Source organism: Halichoerus grypus, chromosome 5 (assembly GCF_964656455.1).
Source record: "Halichoerus grypus chromosome 5, mHalGry1.hap1.1, whole genome shotgun sequence".
Classification (NCBI taxonomy): Eukaryota; Metazoa; Chordata; class Mammalia; order Carnivora; family Phocidae; genus Halichoerus; species Halichoerus grypus.
Window position 1 is genome coordinate 84155637 of NC_135716.1, and position 21832 is coordinate 84177468.

At 44.2% G+C, this 21832-nt stretch overlaps 1 long non-coding RNA gene across 3 annotated transcripts in view; it reads right to left on the minus strand.

Moving 5' to 3' along the window:
* Positions 1-21832, minus strand: part of LOC118552378 (uncharacterized) — a 604572-nt gene that overhangs the window by 256662 nt on the left and 326078 nt on the right. For all 3 annotated transcript variants that reach the window (XR_013447914.1, XR_013447915.1, XR_013447913.1), the window contains one exon: positions 20966-21019. This is a non-coding gene — a long non-coding RNA (uncharacterized LOC118552378). The remainder of the gene's footprint in view (positions 1-20965; positions 21020-21832) is intronic.

The window sequence follows — 21832 nt, forward strand, 5'->3', positions numbered from 1 at the left end:
TAGTCAGGACAGTGATAGCGAAGGACACTCAGAAGATTTGGAAATACAGTTTGGATCTGGCTCAGGAAACCAACATGGATCTGCCCATGGCCATGCAGGAGACAGCTCAAGATGCTCTGAGTCTCATCAATGGCAGACAGACCATCATGCACAGTCTAAGTCTACCCATAGACGGTCAAGCTCTGGTACCAGAAGACAAGGATCTAGTCATGGACACTCTACACACACCTCTAGACAATCCAGGTCTCCTTATGGAGACACATCCTCTCAGGGATACACTGGCTCCTTCCATAGGCAGTCAAAACCAAGCACGAGAGGAAGACAAGAACCTTGGCATGAGCAGTCAGCAGACAGACCCAAACATTCAGGCACTGAATATGGACAACAATCCTCCAGATCCAGGGCAAGCAGGTATCGGGGATCCAGTGTGAGTCAGGCCAGCGACACTGAAGGACATTCAGAAGATTCATGTAGAGAATCCTCAATGACCCACAAAAGAACTGGTTCCACATCAAGGAATCAACATGGGTCTACCCAGAGCAGGTCAGCTGAGAGATCCAGGCAGTCAGGGTCCCATGAAGGGCAGAGGGCCAAACAAAGACAGTCTGACTCTTCCCACCGAGACTCAGGATCCACCACCAGGGAAAGACAAGGGCACCACCATGAGCAGTCACAGGATAGCTCCAGACACTGGGAAACTGGACACGGACAAACCTCTTCTGGATCTGATAACAGCAGACACCAGGGATCCAGTATCACTCAGTCCAGTGATGGTGAAGGACAATCAGAAGACTCAGATACTCAGTCAGGCTCAGTACAGGAATGGTCCAGGTCCAAGCAAAGGAGAAAACATGGCAGTGCACATGGCAGCCCTGAGCACTCAGGGTATTACTTCTACCAGATATCCTCCCAAGAACACTTTGATTCTGTCCATGGACAGTCTCAATCCAGTACCAGGGGGAGACAAGGATCCCACCATGAGCAGGCACATGACAACTCTAGACATGCAGGATCCCATGAGGGTCAGGCAGCTGATGGTGGGCACTCTGACTCAGGATCTCACGACCAGCAATCATCCTCTCGGGCACATGGATCTAGACAATCGCAGTCTGGGCATGGACAATCGTCATCTGAATTCAGGCCAGTGAGAAACCGGGGGTCCAGTATTAGTCAGGACAGTGATAGCGAAGGGCACACTGAAGATTCCGAGAGCCAATCTGGATCTGGCTCAGGAAACCAACATGGATCTGCCCATGGCCATGTAGGAGACAGCTCTAGACGCTCTGAGTCTCGTCAAGGGCAGAGAAACAATCATGGACAGTCTGAGTCTGGTCATGGACACTCAGACACTGGTACTGGATGGAGACAAGGATCTAGTCCTAGACACTCTACAGATACCCCTAGACAATCACGGTCTCATGGTGAAGAGTCATCCTCCCGGGGACACACTGACTCCTACCATGGACAGTCAACATCGAGCCCAAGAGGAAGACAAGAATCACAGCATGAGCAGTCAGCAGACAGATCCAGACGCTCAGGCACTGAACATGGACAACTGTCCTCTGGATCCAGAGCAAGCAGACATCAGGGAACCAGCGTGAGTCTGGCCAGCAGCAGCAAAGGACATTCAGAAGAGTCAGGTAGAGAATTCCTAAAGACCCATGGAAATTCTGGGTCCAGCTCAAGAAACCAACATGGGTCTACACATGGGCAGTCAGCTGACAGATCCAGACAGTCAGGGTCCCATCAAGGACAGACAGCCATCCATGGGCAGTCTGACTCAACACACCGAGACTCAGGATCCAGCACCAGGGAAAGACAAGGGCACCACCCTGAGCAGACAGGAGACAGATCCAGACACCCAGGGACCCATCAAGGACAGGCAGGCACCCATAGGCAGTCTGACTCAACCCACCAAGATTCAGGATCCAGCACCAGGGAAAGACAAGGGCGCCACAGTGAGCAGTCAGAAGACAGATCCAGACACTCAGGGATCCATCAAGGGCAGGCAGCCATCCGTGGGCAGTCTGACTCTGCCCACCGAGACTCAGGATCTGCAACTAGGGAAAGACAAGGGTGCCACCGTGAGCAATCAGGAGACATATCCAGACACCCAGGGTCCCATCAAGGTAAAACAGTCACCCAAGGGCAGTCTGACTCAACCCACCGAGACTCAGGATCCAGCACCAGGGAAAGACAAGGGCACCGCCCTGAGCAGACAGGAGACAGATCCAGACACCCAGGGACCCATCAAGGACAGGCAGGCACCCATAGGCAGTCTGACTCAACCCACCGAGACTCAGGATCCAGCACCAGGGAAAGACAAGGGCGCCACAGTGAGCAGTCAGAAGACAGATCCAGACACTCAGGGATCCATCAAGGGCAGACAGCCATCCATGGGCAGTCTGACTCTGCCCACCGAGACTCAGGATCCAGCACCAGGGAAAGACAAGGGCACCACCCTGAGCAGACAGGAGACAGATCCAGATACCCAGGGTCTCATCAAGGGCAGACAGGCACCCATAGGCAGTCTGACTCAACCCACCGAGACTCAGGATCCAGCACCAGGGAAAGACAAGGGCACCACAGGGAGCAGTCAGAAGACAGATCCAGACACTCAGGGATCCATCAAGGGCAGGCAGCCATCCATGGGCAGTCTGACTCTGCCCACCGAGACTCAGGATCCAGCACCAGGGAAAGACAAGGGCACCACCCTGAGCAATCTGGAGACATATCCAGACACCCAGGGTCTCATCAAGGGCAGACAGCCATCCATGGGCAGTCTGACTCAACCCACCGAGACTCAGGATCCAGCACCAGGGAAAGAAAAGGGCACCACCCTGAGCAGACAGGAGACAGATCCAGACACCCAGGGTCTCATCAAGGGCAGACAGGCACTCATAGGCAGTCTGACTCAACCCACCGAGATTCAGGATCCAGCACCAGGGAAAGACAAGGGCACCACAGGGAGCAGTCAGAAGACAGATCCAGACACTCAGGGTTCCATCAAGGGCAGACAGCCATCCATGGGCAGTCTGACTCAACCCACCGAGACTCAGGATCCAGCACCAGGGAAAGACAAGGGCACCACCCTGAGCAATCAGGAGACAGATCAAGACACCCAGGGAATCAAGGGCAGACAGGCACCCAAGGGCAGTCTGACTCTACCCACCGAGACTCAGGATCCAGGACCAGGGAAAGACAAGGGCACCACCCTGAGCAGACAGGAGACAGATCCAGACACCCAGGGTCCCATCAAAGGCAAACAGGCACCCATAGGCAGTCTGACTCAACCCACCGAGACTCAGGATCCAGCACCAGGGAAAGACAAGGGCACCACTCTGAGCAGACAGGAGACAGATCCAGTAACCCAGGGTCCCATCAAGGGCAGACAGGCACCCATAGGCAGTCTGACTCAACCCACCGAGATTCAGGATCCAGCACCAGGGAAAGACAAGGGCGCCACAGTGAGCAGTCAGAAGACAGATCCAGACACTCAGGGATCCATCAAGGGCAGGCAGCCATCCGTGGGCAGTCTGACTCTGCCCACCGAGACTCAGGATCTGCAACTAGGGAAAGACAAGGGCGCCACCGTGAGCAATCAGGAGACATATCCAGACACCCAGGGTCCCATCAAGGTAAAACAGTCACCCAAGGGCAGTCTGACTCAACCCACCGAGACTCAGGATCCAGCACCAGGGAAAGACAAGGGCACCACCCTGAGCAGACAGGAGACAGATCCAGACACCCAGGGACCCATCAAGGACAGGCAGGCACCCATAGGCAGTCTGACTCAACCCACCGAGACTCAGGATCCAGCACCAGGGAAAGACAAGGGCGCCACAGTGAGCAGTCAGAAGACAGATCCAGACACTCAGGGATCCATCAAGGGCAGACAGCCATCCATGGGCAGTCTGACTCTGTCCACCGAGACTCAGGATCCAGCACCAGGGAAAGACAAGGGCACCACCCTGAGCAGACAGGAGACAGATTCAGACACCCAGGGTCCCATCAAGGACAGACAGGCACCCATAGGCAGTCTGACTCTGCCCACCGAGACTCAGGAACCAGCACCAAGGAAAGACAAGGGCGCCACCCTGAGCAGACAGGAGACAGATTCAGACACCCAGGGTCCCATCAAGGACAGACAGGCACCCATAGGCAGTCTGACTCAACCCACCGAGACTCAGGATCCACCACCAGGGAAAGACAAGGGCGCCACCATGAGCAGTCACAGGATAGCTCCAGACACTGGGAAACTGGACATGAACAAACCTCTTCTGGATCTGATAACAGCAGACACCAGGGATCCAGTATCACTCAGTCCAGTGACGGTGAAGGACAATCAGAAGACTCAGATACTCAGTCAGGCTCAGTACAGGAATGGCCCAGGTCCAAGCAAAGGAGACAACATGGCAGTGCACATGGCAGCCCTGAGCACTCAGGGTATTACTTCTACCAGATATCCTCCCAAGAACACTTTGATTCTGTCCATGGACAGTCTCAATCCAGTACCAGGGGGAGACAAGGATCCCACCATGAGCAGGCACATGACAACTCTAGACATGCAGGATCCCATGAGGGTCAGGCAGCTGATGGTGGACACTCTGACTCAGGATCTCACGACCAGCAATCATCCTCTCGGGCACATGGATCTAGACAATCGCAGTCTGGGCATGGACAATCGTCATCTGAATTCAGGCCAGTGAGAAACCGGGGGTCCAGTATTAGTCAGGACAGTGATAGCGAAGGGCACACTGAAGATTCCGAGAGCCAATCTGGATCTGGCTCAGGAAGCCAACATGGATCTGCCCATGGCCATGTAAGAGACAGCTCTAGACGCTCTGAGTCTCATCAAGGGCAGAGAAACAATCATGGACAGTCTGAGTCTGGTCATGGACACTCAGACACTGGTACTGGATGGAGACAAGGATCTAGTCCTAGACACTCTACAGATACCCCTAGACAATCACGGTCTCATGGTGGAGAGTCATCCTCTCGGGGACACACTGACTCCTACCATGGACAGTCAACATCGAGCCCAAGAGGAAGACAAGAATCACAGCATGAGCAGTCAGCAGACAGATCTAGACGCTCAGGCACTGAACATGGACAACTGTCCTCTGGATCCAGAGCAAGCAGACATCAGGGAACCAGCGTGAGTCTGGCCAGCAGCAGCAAAGGACATTCAGAAGAGTCAGGTAGAGAATTCCTAAAGACCCATGGAAATTCTGGGTCCAGCTCAAGAAACCAACATGGGTCTACACATGGGCAGTCAGCTGACAGATCCAGACAGTCAGGGTCCCATCAAGGGCAGACAGGCACCCATAGGCAGTCTGACTCAACCCACCGAGACTCAGGATCCAGCACCAGGGAAAGACAAGGGCACCACCCTGAGTGGTCAGGAGAAAGATCCAGACACTCCGGGACCCATCAAGGACAGACAGCCATCCACGGGCAGTCTGACTCAACCCACCGAGACTCAGGATCCAGCACCAGGGAAAGACAAGGGCACCACCCTGAGCAGTCAGGAGAAAGATCCAGACACTCCGGGACCCATCAAGGACAGACAGGCACCCATAGGCAATCTGACTCTGCCCACCGAGACTCAGGATCCACCACCAGGGAAAGACAAGGGCGCCACCATGAGCAGGCACAGGATAGCTCCAGACACTGGGAAACTGGACATGGACAAACCTCTTCTGGATCTGATAACAGCAGACACCAGGGATCCAGTATCACTCAGTCCAGTGATGGTGAAGGACAATCAGAAGACTCAGATACTCAGTCAGGCTCAGTACAGGAATGGTCCAGGTCCAAGCAAAGGAGAAAACATGGCAGTGCACATGGCAGCCCTGAGCACTCAGGGTATTGCTTCTACCAGATATCCTCCCAAGAACACTTTGATTCTGTCCATGGACAGTCTCAATCCAGTACCAGGGGGAGACAAGGATCCCGCCATGAGCAGGCACATGACAACTCTAGACATGCAGGATCCCATGAGGGTCAGGCAGCTGATGGTGGGCACTCTGACTCAGGATCTCACGACCAGCAATCATCCTCTCGGGCACATGGATCTAGACAATCGCAGTCTGGGCATGGACAATCGTCATCTGAATTCAGGCCAGTGAGAAACCGGGGGTCCAGTATTAGTCAGGACAGTGATAGCGAAGGGCACACTGAAGATTCCGAGAGCCAATCTGGATCTGGCTCAGGAAACCAACATGGATCTGCCCATGGCCATGTAAGAGACAGCTCTAGACGCTCTGAGTCTCGTCAAGGGCAGAGAAACAATAATCATGGACAGTCTGAGTCTGGTCATGGACACTCAGACATTGGTACTGGGTGGAGACAAGGATCTAGTCATGGACACTCTATAGATATCTCTAGACAATCAGGGCCTCTTCAGGGGCAGAGTGAAAATCACGGGCAGTCTGAGTCAGGATTTGGACAGTTTCAGCATGGTAGTGGAAGTCTTGATTCCACCTATATGGAATCCAGGGACATAGGTAAGTTTGGAGAAAAATTTATGTCATTCAATATAACAGACAGTAATATGAACCCAGGAACATATAGCCATTCAAGGGATAATTCAAAGCAGTTGGGATTTATTCAGTCACAAAGTTATTATTATTATGAGTGAGAAACCGATGGAAGAATAGTTAATCCAAGCAGTAGAAACTGGAGCCAAGACATAACATTGAATCATGAAACTTTCTCATTATACTTGCAAAGAGTTTATCTTACCATTTTATTTTAAATAAGTTACACTATTTCTTTCCTTTGGTGATAGTTTCATTTCTTCTCTAGGAAGATTTAAACCTTAAGTTAGGAAATGGTGAATGGGCAAAATCAATGTCATTTAGAACTAAATTTAGAAAACTCAATATTCTTGGTAGTTGGAGTTCAAGTAAGGATTTTGTCTTTTGAGAGGTTAAATTTTAGGAACTTTGTAGTTTGTCACAAATTATCTTTGCCAAAAATATAAAGTCACTGTTCTAGAGACCAAAGCTACTATGTTAATATCAAGGCTCAGTACATCTTCCTCTACTGTTCTTCAAATGGAATTCTATATTATTCTGGATTCAGTAAAATCAAAACACTGAACTGCATAAAGATTCAAAATAAACAATTGAGCATATGTCATAGTTTGTCTTTTCTTTTTTTTAAAGATTTTATTTATTTATTTGAGAGAGATAGGCAGACAGGCAGGCAGGCAGGCAGAGGGAGAGGGAGAAGCAGGCTCTCTGCTGAGCATGGAGCCCAATGTAGGGCTCAATCACAGGATGCCGGGATCATGACCTGAGCAAAAGGTAGATGCCTAACTGACTGAGCCACCCAGGCGCCCCCATAGTCTTTTCTATGCTTATTTCTCATAGACCCCAGAAGACTTAATTCCCCATGGCCAAAATTACATGTTTTTCTTATATCACTGGAAAACTATATGACCATATGGCAGTTATACACCATGCAAAAGTAATAACAAGTCCAATGAAGTAAGAATTTAATCAACATAATGATTGTCCCATGTAGTCACCTTCAGGATGCAAAAAGGCTTAGCTCAATCATGAATAGGACCATAATTATTACCCAAACAACAACCAAAGTGGCTATTAGGCACGTCAAACCAAGATTAGTAAACAGAAATTACTAACCATAGATCCTTCTTCCAAAGACACTAGGAGTTGTTTTCCAATGGAGATTAAGGAAAGCAAGAATTTGTGCAGAAATATCTTCACAAAGGAAAAAAGAATAAAGAAAATGCCCACCCTGGAAAGAAAATGCATATAGTTCATGATGTTGGCAGGTGAATGAAGAAATAAATGAAGAGTAGTACAAATGTGTACAAGATTCTACCATTAGAAGGAAATCACTGTGGGAGAATCATACCTAAGTTTTCCTTCTCCATAATATCAGACCAGAATGCACATTAGGGAATATCTAGATCAGTGTTCAAATTCTGCATTTGAGTCTGTCACAAAAATAATCCATACCAAACAGCAATTAGACCTCAAAGTCTCCTAAATCTCAGTTTTATAAAAGCACCTTATTGAGGGGGGGAAAGATGGCAGAGGAGTAGGGGACCCTATTCCAACTGGTCCCCAGAATTGAGCTGTATATCGACCAGACCACTCTGAACACCCACGAAATCAGCCTGAGATGGAAGAAGATAGATCTGGATCTCTACAAACAGAATATCGCAGGCGGTTGGTTTTGAGGTACGAAGCAGGCAGCCATGATTCCACGGGCAGATATCAGAGGATAAACTGAAGGGGGAGGGAGACAGCTGTCTGGATCCAACACCGCTGGTGAGCGATAGCTTCCCATGCTGGGGACAGGGCACAGACTCGGGGACTGGGCAGGGCAGGGAAAGGACTTTAGGGCAGCCCCCAGAGGGGCGGGGCTACGTGTGCAAACTGGAGGTGGCTGGTGGTTTCAGAAGCACAAAGGCAGATTTCTGCCCCGACCTGGAGACGAGGACTGGGAGCAATGCTGAGGGGCACACAACCCAGAATATTACAGTTTATAGATGCACAGACAGAAACGGAGATAGTGTGGTCTGAAGAGCTCACTGAAGAACAGACTGCGATCTCTCTGCTCTGAGGCAGAGGGTTGGAAATGGTCTCATCTGCTCTATCGGAGGAGACCCAGAAAGCCGCCAGAAAACAAAGGCCCCCAAAAATCGGTTTTCACTGAGCCCATCCCCCACCACAGGGGGCAGGGCAACTCTGCCCAAACAGGGTTGCCTGAGTAACAGCGCAGCAGGCCCCTCCCCCAGAAGACAGGTTGGGAAAATAAGAGGCCAGCAACACTAAGGTCCCTAGAAAACAGGTGCATCTTGCTTGGGTCGTGGTCAATAATTTGGACTCTATACATTTCCTCAACCACCCCTCAACAGAATGACGAGGAGGAGGAACCCCCAAAATTGAAAAGACTCAGAGACTATGACTTATGCCACAGATTTATAAATGGATTCAATATAACCAAGATGTCAAAGATGGAATTCAGGCTAGCAATTGTGAAGACAATAGCTAGAATGGAGAAATCAATTAATGGCAACATAGAATCTCTAAGGGCAGAAATGAAAGCTGAATTGGCAGAACTTAAAAATGCTATCAATGAGATCCAATCTAATCTAGATAATCTAACAGCTAGGGTAAGCGAAGCAGAAGAACGAATTAGTGACCTGCAAGACCAATTAATAGACAAAAAGGGAAAAGAGGAGGCCAGGGAAAAACAACTCAGAATCCATGAAAACAGAATCAGAGAAATAAGTGACACCATGAAACGTTCCAATGTCAGAATTATTGGGATACCAGAGTGGGTGGGGAGAGAGAAAGAGGACTAGAAGACATATTTGAGCTAATCGTAGCTGAGTACTTCCCTAACCTGGGGAATGAAACAAAAATTCATGTCCTAGAGGCAGAGAGGACCCCTCCCAAGATCAAGGAAAACAGGCCAACACCCCGGCAGGTAATAGTAAAACTTGCAAATCTTAGAACCAAGGAAACCATCTTAAGGGCAGTTAGGGGGAAGAGATTCCTTATGTACAGAGGGAAGAACATCAGAATAACATCAGACCTAGCCACAGAGACCTGGCAAGCCAGAAAGGCCTGGCAAGACATATTCGGGGTACTAAATGAGAAGAACATGCAGCCAAGAATACTTTTGCCGGCAAGGCTGTCATTTAGAATGGATGGAGAGATGCAGAGCTTCCAAAACTGGCAGGATCTGAAAGATTATGTGACCACTAAGCCGGCCCTGCAGGAAATATTAAGGGGGATTCTATAAAAGGAGAAAGACCCCAAGAGTGATATAGAACAGAAATTTAAAGAGACAATCTATAAAAACAAGGTCTTCACAGGCAACATGATAACAATAAATTCATATTTTTCAATAATCACTCTCAAAGGGAACACCCTAAATGCTCCCATAAAATGGCACAGGGTTGCAGATTGGATAAAAAGACAGGACCCATCCAGATGCTGTCTACAAGAGACTCATTTTGAACCTAAAGATACATCCAGACTGAAAGAGAAGGGATGGAGATGCATCTTCCATGCCAACAGACCTCAAAAGAAAGCTGGGGTAGCAATTCTTATATAAGACAAATTAGATTTTAAGCTACAGATTGTAGTTAGAGACACAGAAGGACACTATATCATTCTTAAAGGGTCTATCCAACAAAGAGATCTAACAATTGTAAATATCTACACCCCCAACATGGGAGCAGCCATCTACATAAGCCAACTGTTAACCAAAATAAAGAGTCATATTGATAACAATATGTTAATTGTAGGAGACCTCAGTACTCAACTCTCAGCAATAGACAGATCATCTAAGCAGAAAATCAACAAGGAAACAAGAGCTTAGAATGACACACTGGGCCAGATGGACCTCAGGATATACACAGAACATTCCACCCTAAAACAACAGAATACTCATTCTTCTCGAGCGCACATGGAACGTTCTCCAGAATAGACCACATACTCGGTCACAAATCAGGTCTCAACTGGTACCAAAAGATTGAGATTATTCCCTGTATATTCTCAGACCATAGTGCTTTAAAACTGGAACTCAATCACAAGAAAAAATATGGCAGAAATTTAAACACTTGGAAGCTAAAGACCACTCTGCTCAAGAATGTTTGGGTCAACCAGGAAATCAAAGAACTTAAACAATTCATGGAAAGCAATGAGAATGAAAACACATCAGTCCAAAACCTATGAGATACTGCAAAGGCAGTCCTAAGGGGGAAATACATAGCCGCCCAAGCATCACTCAAAAAAACAGAAAAATCCCAAATCACTAACTTTACACCTTAATGAACTAGAGAAAAAGCAACAAACAATGCCTAAGCCACGCATTAGAAGAGAAATAATTAAGATTAGAGCAGAGATCAATGAATTAGAAACCAGAAACGCAGTAGACCAGATCAATGAAACTAGAAGCTGGTTCTCTGAAAGAATTAATAAGATTGATAAACCACTGTCCAGACCTATCCAAAAGAAAAGAGAAAGGACCCAAATTAATAAAATTATGAATGAAAGGGGAGAGTTCACGACTAACACCAAGGAAATGGAAACAATTATTAGAAACTATTATCAACAACTGTAGGCCAATAAACTGAGCAATCTGGATGAAATGGGGGCCTTCCTGGAAACCTATAAACTGCCAAGACTGAAACAGGAAGAAATTGACAACCTGAATAGGCCAATAACCAGTAAAGAGATTGAAGCAGTGATCAAAAAACAAGAGTCCAGGGCCTCTGGATTCCCTGGGGAATTCTACCAAACATTCAAAGAAGAAGTAATACCTATTCTCCTGAAGCTGTTTCAAAAAATAGAAACAGAAGGAAAGCTTCCAGACTTATTCTATCAGGCCAGCATTACTTAATCCCCAAACCAGGCAAAGACCTCATCAAAAGGAGAATTTCAGACCGATATCGTTGATGAATATGGATTCCAAAATCCTCAACAAACTCCTAGCCAATAGGATCCAACAATACATTAAAAGGATCATCCACCAGGGCCAAGTGGCATTTATCCCCAGGATGCAAGCGTGGATCAACATGAGCAAATCAATCAATGTGATAGAACGCATTAATAAGAGGAGAGAGAAAAACCATATGATCCTCTCAATTGATGCAGAAAAAGGATTTGACAAAATACAGCATCATTTGCTGATTAAAACTCTTCAGAGTATAAAAATAGAGGGAACATTCCTCAAGTTCAAAAAAAGCCATCTATGAAAAACCCACAGTGAATATCATCCTCAGTGGGGAAAAGCTGAGAGCCTTTCCCTTAAGATCAGGAACACAAAAAAGGATGCCCACTCTCGCCACTATTGTTCAACATAGTACTAGAAGTCCTAGCAACAGCAATCAGACAACAAAAAGAAATAAAAGGTATTCAAATTGGCAAAGAAGAAGTCAAACTCTCTCTCTTTGCAGATGACATGATACTTTATGTGGAAAATCCAAAAGACTCCACCCCCAAATTACTAGAACTCATACAGCAATTCAGTAATGTGGCAGGATACAAAATCAATGCAGAAATCAGTTGCTTTCTTATACACTAGCAATGCAACTGTAGAAAGAGAAATTAGAGAAACGACTCCATTTACAATAGCACCAAAAACCATAAGATACCTCAGAATAAACCTAACCAAAGAGGTAAAGGATCTATACTCTAGGAACTACAGAACACTCATGAAAGAAATTGAAGAAGACACAAAAAGATGGAAAAACATTCCATGCTCATGGATCAGAAGAATAAGTGTTGTTAAAATGTCTATGCTGCCCAACGCAATCTATACCTTCAACGCCATCCTGATCCAAATTCCAATGACATTTTTCAAAGTGCTGGAACAAACAATCCTAAAATTTGTATGGAATCAGAAAAGACCCCGAATCACCAAGGAAATGTTGAAAAAGAAAAACAACGCTGGGGGCATCACATTGCCCAATTTCAAACTATATTACAAAGCTGTGATCACCAAGACAGCATGGTAGTGGCACAAAAACAGACATATAGACCAATGGAACAGAATAGAGAGCCCAGATATGGACCCTCAACTCAATGGTCAAATAACCTTCAACGAAGCAAGAAAAAATATGCAATGGAAAAAAGACAGTCTCTTCAATAAATGGTGCTGGGAAAATTGGACAGCCACATGCAGAAGAAGGAAAGTCGACCATTCTCTAACACCCTACACAAAGATAAACTCAAAATGGATGAAAGACCTCAATGTGAGACAGGATTCGTTCAAAATCCTAAAGCAGAACACAGGCAGCAACCTCTTTGATCCCAGGTGCAGCAACTTCTTCTTAGAGTGCAGCAGAGCTCCCGGGGATCAGAGCAGGGAAGCCGGCTGCAGAGACAGAGCCGAGGAGTGGGCTCTCAGCTCGGGGTTGCCATAAACCATGATCCGGGGCAAAGTTGGGCCACTGCTCTTCCAGCAGGGACCCAACAAGCGGCAGATCCGGGAGACTCCCCTTCCTCCCCTGGGAGGAGTGGTGCAGGACCGCACCGCAGGGAACTCCTGGGTTTGGAGACTCCACACAGGGTTGGCTGCCAGAGCTAGAAAGCTCAGTCACAGGCCGGGTGAACAGGGAGTGCAGCCGGAGACTGGAGAGACAGGAGTGATTGACTGCTTTTCTATGGGGGATCCCTGAGGAGTGGGGCCCCTGAGTTCTCGGCTCCTCTGGGGCAGAGATTGGGAGGCCACCATTTTCACTCTCGTCCTCCAAAGCTGTACCAAAAGCTTGCAGGGAACAAAACCTCCAGAGAACAAACCCGAGCAGATTATTTAGCCCAGACCCGGCAAGGGCCGGGCAATTCCGCCTCTGGCAAAGACATTTGGGAACCCTGACAACAGGGCCCTCCCCCAGAAGATCAGCAAAAACAGCCAGCCAAGACCAAGTTTATTGATCAATGAGAATGGCAGAACTCCAGGGCTAGGGGAATACAGCACATAGAATTCATGGCTTTTCCCCCATCATTCTTTAGTCTTTCAAAGTTAATTATATTTTTTAACTTTCTTTTTTTTTTTTTTTTTTGTATTTTTCTTTTTCCCTGTTTCAAACAACATCTTATCAATCCCTTTTTTAAGAATCTTTTTTATTTTTCATTTTTAGAGTCATATTCTATCCCTTCATAGTAGTTAACCTTATTTTTGGTCTATATATATAAGTTGTTCTCTCTTTAAAATTTTGGGATACAGTTTCTTCTAACAGATCAAAATATACCCTAAATCTCTAGTGTATGGCTTTGTTCTAGTCTCCTGCCTGACCACAATCTCTGCCCCTTTTTTTTAATCCTCTTCTTTCTTTTTTCAACCAACTTCTTATCAATTCCTTTTATAAAATCTTTTATAATTTTCATCTTTACAGTCATATTCCATCCCTTCATCATATCAACCCTTATTTTTGTACATATATAAGTTTTTCTTTCCTTAAAATTTTGGGAGGTACTTTCTTCTAACAGACCAAAATACACCCAAAATCTAGTGTGTGGCACTGATCTATGCACCAGCCTGATCATATTTGATCATATTCTGTTTTTGTTTTGTTTTGTTTTTGTTTATTTGTTTCTATTTTCTTTTTTTTTTTTTTACTCTTTTTTCTTCCTTTCCCTTTCTTTTCCCCAGTTTTCAGGTCTTTTCTAATTTGTTTAGAGTATATTTTCTGGGGACGTTTTTATCCTGTTCACATTTTCTTCTCTCATTCATCTTTTCTCCTCTGGACAAAATGACAAGACAGAAAAAAATCACATCAAAAAAAAGAACAATAGGCAATACCAACTGCCAGGGACCTAATAAATATGGACTTTAGTAAGATGTCGGAACTAGAGTTCAGAATGATGATTTTAAAGATACTAGCTGGGCTTGAAGAAAGCATGGAAGATATTAGAGAAACCCTTTCTGGAGAAATAAAAGAACTAAAATCTAACCAAGTCGAAATCAAAAAGGCTATTAAGGAGGTGCAATAAAAAATGGAGGCTCTAACTGCTAGGATAAATGATGCAGAAGAAAGAATTAGTGATATAGAAGACCAAATGATGGAAAATAAAGAAGCTGAGCAAAAGAGAGATAAACAACTACTGGATCCGAGGGCAGAATTCGAGAGAAACGTGATACCATAAGATGAAACAACATTAGAATAATTGGGATCCCAGAAGAAGAAGAGAGAGAGGGGCGGAAGGTATATTGGAGCAGATTATAGCAGAGAACTTCCCTAATTTGGGGAAGGAAACAGGCATCAAAATCCAGGAAGCACAGAGAACCCCTCTCAAAATCAATAAAAATAGGTCAACACCCCGACATCGAATAGTAAAACTTATGAGTCTCAGAGACAAAGAGAAAATCCTGAAAGCAGCTCGGGACAAGAGATATGTAACCTACAATGGTAGAAGCATAAGATTGGCAACAGACCTATCCACAGAGACCTGGCAGGCCAGAAAGGACTGGCAGGATACATTCAGAGCACTAAACGAGAAAAATATGCAGCCAAGAATACTATATCCAGCTAGGCTGTCATTGAAAATTGAAGGAGAGATAAAAAGCTTCCAGGACAAACAAAAACTAAAGGAATTTGCAAACACGAAACCAGCCCTACAAGAAATATTGAAGGGGGCCCTCTAAGCAAAGAGAGAGCCTAAAAGTAATATAGACCACAAAGGAACACAGACAATATACAGTAACAGTCACCTTACAGGCAATACAATGGTACTAAATTCATATCTTTCAATAGTTACCCTGAATATAAATGCACTAAATGCCCCAATCAAAAGACACAGCCTATCAGATTGGATACAAAAACAAGACCCAGCAATATGCTGTCTGCAAGAGACTCATTTTAGACCCAAAGACACCTCCAGATTGAAAGTGAGGGGGTGGAAAACCATTTACCATGCTAATGGACACCAAAAGAAAGCTGGGGTGGCAATCCTTATATCAGACAAATTAGATTTTAAACCAAAGACTGTAATGCGATGAGGAGGGACACTATATCCTACTTAAAGGGTCTATCCAATAAGAAGATCTAAAAATTGTAAATATCTATGCCCCTAACATGGGAGCAGCCAATTATATAAGCCAATTAATAACAAAAGCAAAGAAACACATCGACAACAATACAATAATAGTGAGGGACTTTAACACCCTCCTCATTGAAATGGACAGATCATCTAAGCAAAAGATCAACAAGGAAATAAAACTTTAAATGACACACTGGACCAAATGGACTTCACAGACATATTCAGAACATTCCATCCCAAAGCAAAGGAATACACATTCTTCTCTAGTGCCCATGGAATGCTCTCCAGAATACATCACATCCTGGGTCACAAATCAGGTCTCAACTGGTACCAAAAGATTGAGATCATTCCCTGCGTATTTTCAGAACACAATGCTTTGAAACTAGAACTCAATAACAAGAGGAAAGTCATAAAGAACTCAAATACATGGAGGCTAAAGAGCATCCTACTAAAGAATGAATGGGTCAACCAGAAAATTAAAAGAAGAATTAAAAAAAATTCATGGAAACCAATGAAAATGAAAACACAACTATTCAAAATCTTTGGGATGCAGCAAATGCCGTCCTAAGAGGAAAGTATATAGCAATACAAGCCTTTCTCAAAAAACAAGAAAGATCTCAAATACACAACCTAACCCAACAACTAAAGGAGCTGGAGAAAGAACAGCAAATAAAGCCTAAACCCAGCAGGAGAGGAAAAATAATAAAGATCAGAGCAGAAATCAATGAAATAGAAACCAAAAGAACAGTAGAACAGATCAATGAAACTAGGAGCTGGTTCTTTGAAAGAACTAACAAAATTGATAAACCCCTGTCCAGATTTATCAAAAAGAAAAGAGAAAGAACCAAATAAATAAAATCATGAAGGAAAGAGGTGAGATCACAACCAACATCAAAGATACAAACAATTATAAGAACATATTATGAGCAACTATATGCCAGCAAATTAGATAATCTGGAAGAAATGGATGCATTCCTAGAGATGTATCAACTACCAAAACTGAACCAGGAAGAAATAGAAAACCTGAACAGACCCATAACCACTAAGGAAATTGAAGCAGTAATCAAAAATCTCCCAACAAACAAGAGCCCAGGGCCAGATGGCTTCCCAGGGGAATTCTACCAAACATTTAAAGAAGAATTAATACCTATTCTTCTGAAACTGTTCCAAAAAATAGAAATGGAAGGAAAACTTCCAAACTCATTTTATGAGGCCAGCATTACCTTGATCCCCAAACCAGACAAAGACCCCATCAAAAAGGAGAATTACAGACCAATATCCTTGATGAACATGGATGCAAAAATTCTCACCAAAATACTAGCCAATAGGATCCAACAGTACATTAAAAGGATTATTCACCACGACCAAGTGGGATTTATTCCTGGGCTGCAAGGTTGGTTCAACATCCGCAAAACAATCAATGTGATACAATACATTAATAAAAGAAAGAACAAGAAAAAAAACATATGAAAATCCTTTTGAAACCTCCCTTTTCCTTACCTCCCCCAACTCCCAAGTATATAATCAGTCACCCCACACAACCCTCGTGCAGCCATTCTTTCTGCCTATGGGTTCTGTCCCCATGCTTTAATAAAACCATGATTTTGCACCAAAAAAAAAAAAAAAAAAAAGAACCATATGATCGTCTCAGTAGATGCAGAAAAAGCATTTGACAAAGTACAGTATCCTTTCTTGACCAAACTCTTCAGAGTATAGGGATAGAGGGTACATACCTCAATATCATAAAAGCCATCTATGAAAACCCCACAGTCAATATCATTCTCAATGGGGAAAAGCAGAGCTTTCCCCCTAAGGTCAAGAACATGGCAGGGATGTCCACTATCACCACTGCTATTCAACATAGTATTAGAAGTCCTAGCCACAGCAATCAGAAAACAAAAAGAAATAAAAGACTTCCAAATCAGCAAAGAAGAAGTCAAACTCTCACTCTTTGCAGATGATATGATACTTTATGTGGAAAACCCAAAAGACTCCACCCCAAAACTGCCAGAACTCATACAGGAATTCAGTAAAGTGGCAGGATATGAAATCAATGCACAGAAATCAGTGGCATTCCTATACACCAACCACAAGACAGAAGAAAGAGAAATTAAGGAGTAAATCCCATTTACAACTGCACCCAAAACCATAAGATACCTAGGAATAAATCTAACCAAAGAGGCAAAGAATCTGTACTCAGAAAACTATAAAATACTCATGAAAGAAATTGAGGAAGACACAACGAAATGGAAAAATGTTCCATGCTCATGATTGGAACAACAAATATTGTGAAGATGCCAATGCTACCTAGAGCAATCTACACATTCAATGCAACCCCTATCAAAATACCATCCACTTTTTTCAAGGAAATGGAACAAATAATCCTAAAATTTGTATGGAACCAGAAAAGACCCCGAATAGCCAGAGGAATGTTGAAAAAGAAAAGCAAAGCTGGTGGCATCACAATTCCGGACTTCAAGCTCTATTACAAAGCTGTCATCATCAAGACAGTATGGTACTGGCACAAAAACAGACACACAGATCAGTGGAACAGAATAGAGAGCCCAGAAATGGACCCTCAACTCTATGGCCAACTAATCTTCGACAAAGCAGGAAAGAATGTCCAATGGAAAAAAGATAGTCTCTTCAACAAATGGTGTTGGGAAAATTGGACAGCCACATGCAGAAGAATGAAACTGGACCATTTCCTTACACCACACACAAAAATAGACTCCAAATGGTTGAAAGACCTCAATGTGAGACAGGAGTCCATCAAAATCCTAAAGCAGAACACAGGCAGCAATCTCTTCCATCCCAGCTGCAGCAACTTCTTCCTAGAAACATCACCAAAGGCAAGGGAAGCAAGGACAAAAATGAACTATTGGGACTTCATCAAAATAAAAAGCTTTTGCACAGCGAAAGAAACAGTCCACAAAACCAAAAGACAACCGACAGAATGGGAGAAGATATTTGCAAATGACATATCAGATAAAGGGCTAGTATCCAAAATCTATAAAGAACTTATTAACTCAACACCCAAAGAACAAATGATCCAATCAAGAAATGAGCAGAAAACATGAACAGACATTTTTCCAAAGAAGACATCCAAATGGCCAACAGACACATGAAAAAGTGCTCAACATCGCTCGGCATCAGGGAAATCCAAATCAAAACCTCAATGAGACCACCTCACACTAGTCAGAATGGCTAAAATTAACAAGTCAGGAAATGACAGATGTTGGCAGGGATGGGGAGAAAGGGGAACCCTCCTACACTGTTGGTGCAAATGCAAGCTGGTGCAACCACTCTGGAAAACAGTATGGTGGTTACTCAAAAAGTTTAAAATAGAACTACCGTATGACCCAGCAATTGCACTACTGGATATTTACCCCAAAGATACAAATGTAGGGATCCGAAGGGGTACGTGCACCCCGGTGTTTATAGCAGCATTGTCCACAATAGCCAAACTGTGGAAAGAGCCAAGATGTCCATCAACAGATGAATGGATAAAGACGATGTGGTATATATATACAATGGAATATTATGCAGCCATCAAAAGGAATGAAATCTTGCCATTTGCAACGACGTGGATGGAACTGGAGGGTATTATGCTGAGCGAAATAAGTCAGTCAGAGAAAGACATGTATCATATGACCTCACTGATATGAGGAATTCTTAATCTCAGGAAACAAACTGAGGGTTGCTAGAGTGGTGGGGGGTGGGAGGGATGGGGTGGCTGGGTGATAGAGATTGGGGATGGTATGTGCTATGGTGAGCGCTGTGAATTGTGTAAGACTGTTGAATCACAGATCTGTACCTCTGAAACAAATAATACATTATATGTTTAAAAAAAAAGATGAAGAAGAAGAAGAAGATAGCAGGAGGGGATGAAGGGGGGGAAATTGGAGAGGGAGACGAACCATGAGAGATGATGGACTCTGAAAAACAAACTGAGGATTCTAGAGGGGAGGGGGGTGGGAGGATGGGTTAGCCTGGTGATGGGTATTAAAGAGGGCACGTATTGCATAGAGCACTGGGTGTTATACGCAAACAATGAATCATGGAACACTACATCAAAAACTAATGATGTATGCTGATTAACATAACATAATAATAAAAAAAAGAAAAGAAAAACTAATGATGTATTGTATGGTGATAACATTACATAATAAAATAAAATAAATAAATAAATAAAAATAAACTTCCACGGAGGGGGAATGAGAAGAAAAAAACAAAACAAAACTGGAAGCTACCCAAATACCCAACAATAAAGAGAATATGTAATTTGTAATACATTCATACAATGCAATAAGATAGAACAGTGAAAATGAACAACCATGGCTATGTACAAAAATAGGTCAAATTAATCCATGGTGTTAGGAGTTAGCATGATGGTTACTCTTTTGGGGAGTCAGGAGTGCCTGGAAGGAGATATAACTGGTGGCTTTTTGGGGGTGCTGGTAATGTTCTATTTCTTAGAGTGTCAGTTGCATGGATAGTTCACTTTGAGAAAATTCATCAATTTGTACACTTAATGATTTGTGTACCTTTCTGTATATATGCATATGTATGTTTGAATATATATATATATATATATATATACATATATATATACAGAATAAAATGCTCACAGAAAAGAACAGATTAGGATACAGACAGCAGGTCAAAAAGTAGAATCCCCTGCTCCTCTTCCCTGCTCTCCCTATCCAACTGGCCATCCCTACCAGAGGCTAACTTGTATTCTTCTCCATGCTACCCTCTCCTAGACATCCTTTAGCCATTTGAGAACTCCTTGATAATTACTTTCTAATTCTGCCTTCAATCCCACATGGCAAGATTAAACAGCATTGCCCTGAATGCTGAGGACCTCAAGATGCCAACAGGTTTGAGGCACAAAATAAAGTTAACCCAGCAAGATCATGAAATAATCTTAGGAATGAGAGGGAACACTCCAGGATGGTAGGATAGCTAAGAAAGACAAAAAGCACTTGGGAATTAGGTTTGGGGACCCTGACCTCTGAGGGTCTTGAGAGAAAAGAATGAGAGAATAACTGGAGACCAAAAGCAGAAAGAAAGGAAGATTAGCACTCATGGAGCAGAGCAGGCTACAGGTGCTGGCTAGAGCTGGACTCACAGGGACCAGGGCCTACAGACACACATTCTCCTGCTAAAAAGTTCCTATACATAGGCCCGCAAAACCCAAGCCAGATACCCAACTGTGCCCCCAAAATGAAGTCTCACTAAATATTTACAATGTGACTTGCGATAGCAGATCACCTTTCATTTGGAGGAGAGAGAACACATTACATAGGACACCTGAAGTCAGGGACAAAAAGAAGGAACAAATGCAATTTTGGGGTTTTTAACCATTTAGTAGCATAGTCATCCCCCACCCTCATCCCATTTCTCTACTATTTTCTCCTTACCATGTTCTTGGCTCTTTTGCTATGCTTTTCCAGTAAGGTCTTCATTCACAGCATCTGGAAATAGAGAAAATCAGATTAAAAGCAACACACTACTTGGAGGAACTCAACTCAGAAGTCACAATTTCCCTGAAGCTATGCTCTAAGAGACATGGAAATCTATGGTGATTTTCTGAAGTTTAGAAAGGGGATGGGGATAGGTGCCTGGATGGCTCAATCAGTTAAGCATCTGCCTTCAGCTCAGGTCATGATCCCAGGGTCCTGGAATTGAGCCCCACACTGGGCTCCCTGCTCAGTGGGGAGCTTGCTTCTCCCTCTGCCCCTGCCCCTCCCCCTGCTCATGCTCTCTCTCTCTCAGGCTCTCTCTCTAAAATAAATAAATAAAATTTTGGAAGGAAGGAAGGGAGGGAGGGAGGAAGGAAGGAAGGAAGAAAGGGGAAGGGAAGGGAAGAAGGAAGGAAGGAAGGAAGGAAGGAAGGAAGGAAGGAAGGAAGGAAGGAAGGAAGGATGGGGCAGGACCCAGATCACACTGTGCCCATTGCATCATTCTTCCTGAGGTCTCCAGGAAAATAACCTTTAAAGGAAAAGCCCTTGAAAAAGACATTCACATTCTTAGATCCCCTCTTACTGGAAACACATACAAGTACATAAGTTCACACAATTAAAACAGTCAACATTAGGTTAGCAACTAAACTCTATAATCCTCCTCTCTCCACTTATCTCAGGCTTCCAGACTAATCCTATCAAAGCTGGGTGAGAGCGGCGTGGCATAGACAAGAGTCCTGGCAAAGCTGGATCAATAATTTTGAAGATTAGGGATAAAATGTGTGGCACAGTCCTGGGAATGGCCCGAGTGAAAGATAGTAGAAG